The sequence below is a fragment of the Zingiber officinale genome, chromosome 2A, assembly GCF_018446385.1.
Source record: "Zingiber officinale cultivar Zhangliang chromosome 2A, Zo_v1.1, whole genome shotgun sequence".
NCBI lineage: Eukaryota > Viridiplantae > Streptophyta > Magnoliopsida > Zingiberales > Zingiberaceae > Zingiber > Zingiber officinale.
The window spans coordinates 113,658,364-113,665,742 of NC_055988.1; positions in this window are offsets into that span (position 1 = coordinate 113,658,364).

A 7,379-nucleotide genomic window follows, 5' to 3' on the forward strand; every position below is an offset into this window, starting at 1 on the left:
CGCTCTTCACCGGAATCATCGCCGGAAGGGTCAAGCATAACAAGAAAAGCTAGAGGGTGAAGAAGTTGAAGCAAATTCTTCAAGTTCAAGACTTTATCAAGCTCAACTTCAAGATGCAATTCCAAGATGGACTTGGATTTGACACAAGGGTGGCTCCACCATATTCATCTACAAGCTTCGATTCTTGGAAATCAAGAATCGATAATTTTCTCATGATGGAGATAGAGCAATGGTTTGCTCTCATGGAAGGTTTTGAAGCTCCCACAAATTCCAAGGGCAAAGTACTCAAAAGGAGCAAGTGGAGCAAAGACCAAATCCAAAGATGTGAGGCCAATGACAAAGTGACCAAGCTTTTGGTCAATTTATTGCCAAGCAACATCTTGGAACAAATTGGAGAGTTTGAAGATGCCAAGGAGCTTTGGAGCAAATTGGCAAGAATTCATGAGATCCCCTCCACTGTATCAAATCAAGGAGAATTCAAAGAGGGCGACTCATTGGATCAAGACCAAGAGGAGGACTCCGAGGTTGAGAGATGCTCAACCTCCGAAGAAGAGGAAATCCAAGAAGCTTCATCCTCAAGGGAATGCACCGAAGGGAACAAGGAGGGAGCATACTCCTTGTTTCACATTCAAAATGATGAAGCCTCCACCTCTAGGATTGAGGGGGAGCAATTCTTGGTGACGCCGGATCAAGAAGAAGGAGAAGCTTCTACATCCGGGTCAAGAGACGAAGAGGAGGAAGTAGATTCTACCTCCACAAGTCAAGAAAAATCAAATGGTGGAGAATCAAGGTCCGATCAAGAGGAAGCTTCTACCTCCGGATCCAAAGAAAAAGATGCCACCCCTACAAGCAAAGGTATAAATATTTCAATTAATAATAAAAATCATATAATATGTTTTGAGTGTAGGGAACATGGGCACTATAAGAGCAAGTGTCCCAACTTGGCCAAGAAGAAGGGCCAAGTGGCACAAAAGGGCAAGGAGAAGCCCAAGACACACCCGGGACAAAGAAGAGCAAGGAGCACATTGTGTGCTTCTTGTGTCAACAAAAAGGGCATTACCGAAGTCAATGCCCCAAGGGGAAGAAGATGGTCAAGGCTCAAGGAGGCACTAGTCAAGGGGGAGCCTCCAAGGTAAAAAGGAAGGTAACTTTCATTGAGCCTATTCCCTTGCAAAATGGTAAAAAGCATGCTAGGTCAAATTTTTATCATTTTAATGCGATTTACCATAAGAATAGGAAGCATGAGGGCTTTAAGGAAAAACATGTGGCCCTACATGCCAAAACTACTATCCCTAAGGCTAGGAATGTGGGTAAAAACCTAGGCAAGAACACTAAGGATAATAGATACAAGCCCAAGAATAAAAATGCTCATGGATCAAATGAAAAACCAAAAACTAAGGACTTAGTGATAGAAAATCAAGTCTTGAGATCAAGGCTTGATAAAATGGAAAAGACCCTAAAAAGGATGGAAAATATCCTATTAGGGCAAAATGAGCATAACCTAGGTTTAGGGGTACAAAAGCCATCCAATGGCCATAGAGGTTTGGGATACAAACCAAAGGCTAAGAAGGATGTGCCCTCTTACCATAGAGTTCCATATAGTTATGGAACAAACCCTAGGTCTAGTGGTCAAGCCAAAAATGCTAGGGAAGTCATCCCTAAGAGTATTTTTGCAATAAATGTGACTAAGACTTCTAAGAAGTCTAAGAAAGTCACAAACAAGGTCACAAGGGAGGTTATCCCTAGAGTTGACCTAGAAAATGTGACCAAGGCTTCTAAGAAGCCCAACAAGGTCACTAGGAAGGTATCTAGGGAAGTTATCCCTAGTGAGTACCTAGAGCATCCAAGGAGCACCAATAGGTGTTGGGTTCATAGGAGCATCTTCTCTACCCCATAGATGGGTTAGAGAGTGTCAACTCCGATTAGAAGGGTAGTTAACCCAACTTTGAGGAAATTGACACTCAAGGAACATTTTCAAGGTTTTAGTTAACCTTTGAAAATGAAATGGACCTTTTGATTACTCCTTGAAAGAGTAAAATGTGCCTAATGGTGGAAGAATTGATTTTATTTTAAAGTGGCACAAATTTGAGAAAACACAAGAACTACCAAGTTTCGATTTTGGTATGTTCTTAGGAAATTAAAGGCAAACTAAGCCTTAATTTAAAAGTGCTACTCTTGAGGAAAAATGGAATATGCCAACATTTGAGGACATGTTTACTTTCAATTGGCATATATTAAATCAAGGAAATTAGAAATGCCAATTTAGGTTTTGGCATTCTCTTGTAGCACTTTAGGGCAATCTAGGTTTAAGGTGTAAGTTTAGCTAAGACGTTAAGGATACTTAGATAGTTAATCTAGGTATATTTTATTTATGCTAAATCTTGCCATGATTGTTTGCCCATCATATGCCATGACATCATGTCTAGTTTTTGCATTCATGTTTTATTATGGAAAATCCAAAAATACCATGTCATGACATTCATACATCATGTAGTAATAGGATATTTTCTTTTGAAAATTATTTTCTGTTGATGTATGCCATAACATAATCATGCATTTAGTTTAATTCCTTGTAATTAAGGACGAATGGCATTTAACAACACTTATTAACAAGTGACATCCTGGGTGGATGTCTAATATCTCTAAAATGCCTAGATAGATATGCATGATCCCTAGATTAGGGCAAAAACCAAAATCTACATCTCACAAAGACCCCTAAGGTGACTTGTATGTGTTTTAGTGCATATTATATACAAGTGAGATGTTAGGATGATGAACAAAGCTCAAGATGTTGATTTAGTGCATTCCTTTGAGTTTTAAATTTATCAAAACACATAGTTATGTGTTTTCCCATCATTGGGAAAGCTAATGTACAAGTCATGTGCATTATGCCCAAGGAACATGATGGGATATTGGTTTTGAAAATATTTTTAAAATGTTTTTGGAAAACCTTGGTGAAGGCTATCTTTTGATAGTAATCACCATTGAATAGTTAGACACAAACTTGAAGAAAAACACTAAAGTTTTTGTAAGTTTTCAAGTTTGTGTCAATCTTTGAAAATATGATGTATTTTCATAGAAAGCTATTTTTCCATGATTAAGTATGCCCTAAATAATGTCTACACGAAATTTCATAATTTTTGGATTTTTGTAAAATTTTCTAGGGGTTTCTGAAGTTGACTGAAATGGAATTTCAGCAACTATCAGAGCTCCGATCGATCCATGGATCGATTGGAGTTCCTGAATGGATCCATGGATCGATTCAAACGGCAATTCCCGCGAGCAGAAGCTCGCTGGATCGATCAGCCGATCGATCCAGGGAGTCTGAATCGATCCGTGGATCGATTCAGAAAGGTTCAATCGATTGGAACCCAACTCCAATCGATTCAAGTTGCTGGTTTTGGCTGGGAAGGCCTGATTTCAGCATCTTTGAACCTCTTTAAGTCTAGGTAACCATTCCAAACCCCTTAAATATATTTGTATACATACAAAGGGTATTTTCATGTTGAAAACAAGGATGGATTGGTTAACGAAGACTAAGTAGAAGTTTAGGTTGAGGTTGTTTCAAATTTTGAATATTTGAACCTCAAAACTTCTTAATTTGGGTTTCCTAATGGTTTAGGGATTCCAAGTCATTGTTGGTGCAATGACGGAAGTTACCACCATGTCTTTAGGGGGAGGGACTCTTTAAAGACATGAAAATTATTTTTCATGAACCTTGGAAGGTGGTTAACCTTCTGTTGTGAACTTGCTCAAGGTTGAGCATTTAAACTTGAAATGGGGAGAAATGGGGAGTGGATATCCTCATTATTTCAAGTGGACACTCAAGTGATAGATAATGCTCAAGGTTGGGTAGTTGTCTACATTGAGGGAGAAGTTAAGGATAAATGAAGGGTATGGGACCTTCATTATCGTGTTGATCACAACGAGTGATGTTGTGAACAACGATGAGCAACTCTTCAGGGGGAGAGTCTTCAACAAATGGATTTGTTGAAGTGTGCCCAGAATTGGAGCATAGGTTGATGTGTGTCCAACGATGGGTTGATGTGTGCCAATAGGGGGAGAATATATGGTTAAGCTTAGTCCTTCATTACCTATGGGAAGGTCATAGGGGGAGAATGAAAGGACTCATGAAAGGGAGTAAGTTAGGCTTTCATTACCTAGAGGGAGTTTGCCCTCTTAGGGGGAGAATGAAGAGCTTAATTTATGCTTTCATTACCTAGTGGCATGAAGAAGGAGGCTATGGGATTAGCCTAACTTACATATGGGATTGTAAGTGTTATTGTGGTATTGTCAAACATCAAAAAGGGAGAGATTGTTGGTGCAATATCCCTCAGGTCAAGGTTGACCTGGGTAACCAAGCTGAGTCTTGGTTTGGGTTTAGATGTTTGACAATAAGATATTGATTGAAGAAGAGTCAAGTAGGTCAAGGTTGACTGGATACTTGACTGGGAAGTCCTAACTGGGATGTTAGGCAAAATGAAAGTCCTGGTGAGTGAAGCCAGGCAGAAGAAAAGTCCTGGTGAGTGAAGCCAGGCAGAAGAAAAGTCCTGGTGAGTGAAGCCAGGCAGAAGGAAGTCCTAGTGAGTGAAGCTAGGCAGATGGAAATCCTGGTGAGTGAAGCCAGGTGAAAGTCCTAGTGAGTGAAGCTAGGCAGATGGAAAACCCTAGTGAGTGAAGCTAGGTGAAAGTCCTGGTGAGTGAAGCAGGCAAGGGAAAATCCAGATGGATCGAGGATGATCGGACATCGGTGTTGGGAAGTCCAAGTAGGTCAAAGGATTGATTGGATACTTGGCATGAAAGAAAAGTCCAAGTAGGTCAAAGGGATTGACCGGATACTTGGCACAGAGAAAAGTCCAAGTGGGTCAAAGGGATTGACCGGACACTTGGTAAGGGAGTCCTAGCAGGTCAAGGGAGTGACTAGATGCTAGGCATGACATACCAACAGGTCAAGGTTGACCGGATGTTGGTTTGGGAGGTTTGGGACTTGGTTTTGGACAAAAATCAAGTGCTGGATCGATCCGTGGATCGATCCAGGCTCTGGATCGATCAGTGGATCGATCCAGACCTGTCCCAGCGAACAGAGAGCCTCTGGATCGATCCGTGGATCGATCCAGAGGATCGATTGGGACGCGGCTGCTTCGCGCGATAAGCGCTGGATCGATCCGTGGATCGATCCAGGCGCGTTTCCAGAGCACAGAGGCGCTCTGGATCGATCCGTGGATCGATCCAAAGCCTCCCCAATCGATTGGGAACATTCGAATCGATCGGGATCCGACCGTTGGCGTCGTTTATAGCTGCAGGCGTTCGATGGCTGCGGAATCTCTTCTCCGATTCACTCCAGAGCTCTCGCCAACTCCTCCACAGCGCTCACAAAGCTCAGATCGCCAGTTCTTGAAGGATCTTGGAAGCTCTCCAAGTCAAGAGGCGGATCAAAGCCAAGAAGAGAAGCTAGGGTTAGGGTTTTGTGCTCATTGTAAGCTTGTAAGCTTGTATTTCTTGTATCCTTTCCCTCTCTTCTTGTATTGAGTCTTGTAGGGCTTCTCCGCCTTTGGTAGTTACCATAAAGGAGAGTTTTATTTAGTGGAGGGTGTGTGTGTTGGTGTGGATCCTTGGATTAGTCACCTCTTGTGAGTGGATACCAAGTAAACCAACCGTGTTAGCGTTGTTGTATTTGTTTCTGTATTTTCCGCTGCATATTCTTGAAGAAACAAGCAACGCCGAGCAACGAGCGAAGCGCGACGAGTTATTCACCCCTCCCCCCCCCCTCTAGCTACTTTTGGTCCTAACACATCACACGTCAGAGTCCAAGTGCCAGGACTGATCTAGTTACTCAGAGATGGATGATTTCTCAGAGATAGAGCTTCAACGAGATGTGGGCATGTCAACAGTCCAAGTGCCCAGACATGGATAAGTCAGTGATAAAGCAAGATTGGATAGGCCTTGATCCAAGCGCCCAAGGGTAATCCAGGCACCCGGAGATGGCTATAAAAGAGCTTTCGACCAGCAACCACAATATAACTTCAACAAGAGCTTCAGCGATCATTCTCCAACTTTGTTTTCATGTTGCCGCTTCACTACTGCTCTACTGCACCCAACCACTGCTGGAAGACTGACACCAACACACGAGCTCATCCATACCTTCATTTTTCGTGTTGGTAATAAATTTATTTTTTTATTATACTTGCTTAAAGGAAGTGTAGCTTATTACACTATCCTATATTCCTTTTGTATTCAGCTACTCTACTTGGAGTTTACCAGTAGAGAATTTAGCGGATTACCTATCAATAGATCCAAGGGACTTGAGTCTTGGAGTAGGAGTCGTTGAAGGCTCCGAATCAAGTAATCGATCGTGTCTTCTTGTGGTTTTTTCTCATACTTTATTTTCTTTTATTTTGCTTGTGTACTCACTCATTTTTAAAGTTCAAAAAAGATAAGTTTTTAAATACACGTGATTCAACCTCCTCTCTTACGTGACCAACAATCCTACGCTTTTTGAGTTATGCTTTGAGATATTATCAAGAAGAATTCATGAACCTCCAACCCTCTTTTCACTTCCACCCTATGTGCAAAGAGGTTGGTATCACCCACCTTGCTTATGCCAATGACTTGATATTGTTTGCATAGGTAGATGAAACCTCCATCAAGGTATTGGCAGGCTACTTGGAGCAATTTCGTAATGAAGTGGGCTTGAGGTCTAATCCATTGAAATCTCACATGTATATGTCAAGTATTGATGATCGAATGAAGGGATGACTACTCCAGTACTCCACATCATTGGGCTTCAAGAAGGCATGTTTTCTTTTCATTACTTGGGAATTTCACTTGTAGTGGAGAAGTTGAGGATTGCAAATTATGGGCCCTTATTGTATGCTATCGCAAGGAAGATAACAGCTTGGCTGAAACACACTCTATCATATGTGGGCTGCCTTTAGTTAGTTAGATCGGTCCTCCAAGGAGTAGTGTGTTATTGGCTATCCATGCTTCCCATTCTTGGTGGTGTTATAGAGAAAATCAAGAGTGTATATCCGGCATTTGTATGGTCTTTCAAGCATTCTCTGATATCTTGGGCCACTATTTACCTTTCTAAACCTGATGGTGGCTATGGACTTCATGATCTATATACATGTAATGAAGCTCTATTAAGCATGACGTTTTGGGACATTCAATCCAAGATATATTCGCTTTGGGTGAGATGGGTGCACCAACACTATATTAAAGGTTTTGATTTTTGGCAATGGAAGATCAAGACCTCAGACTCCCCTATTATTAAGTGACTTGTGGACATTTGCAACAAAATTCTACATGGTTTGCAAGGACAAGGGGCAGCTAACATGCTGTTGATTGAATGGTTTGCTGCGGAGAAGAAAGGGACTGCA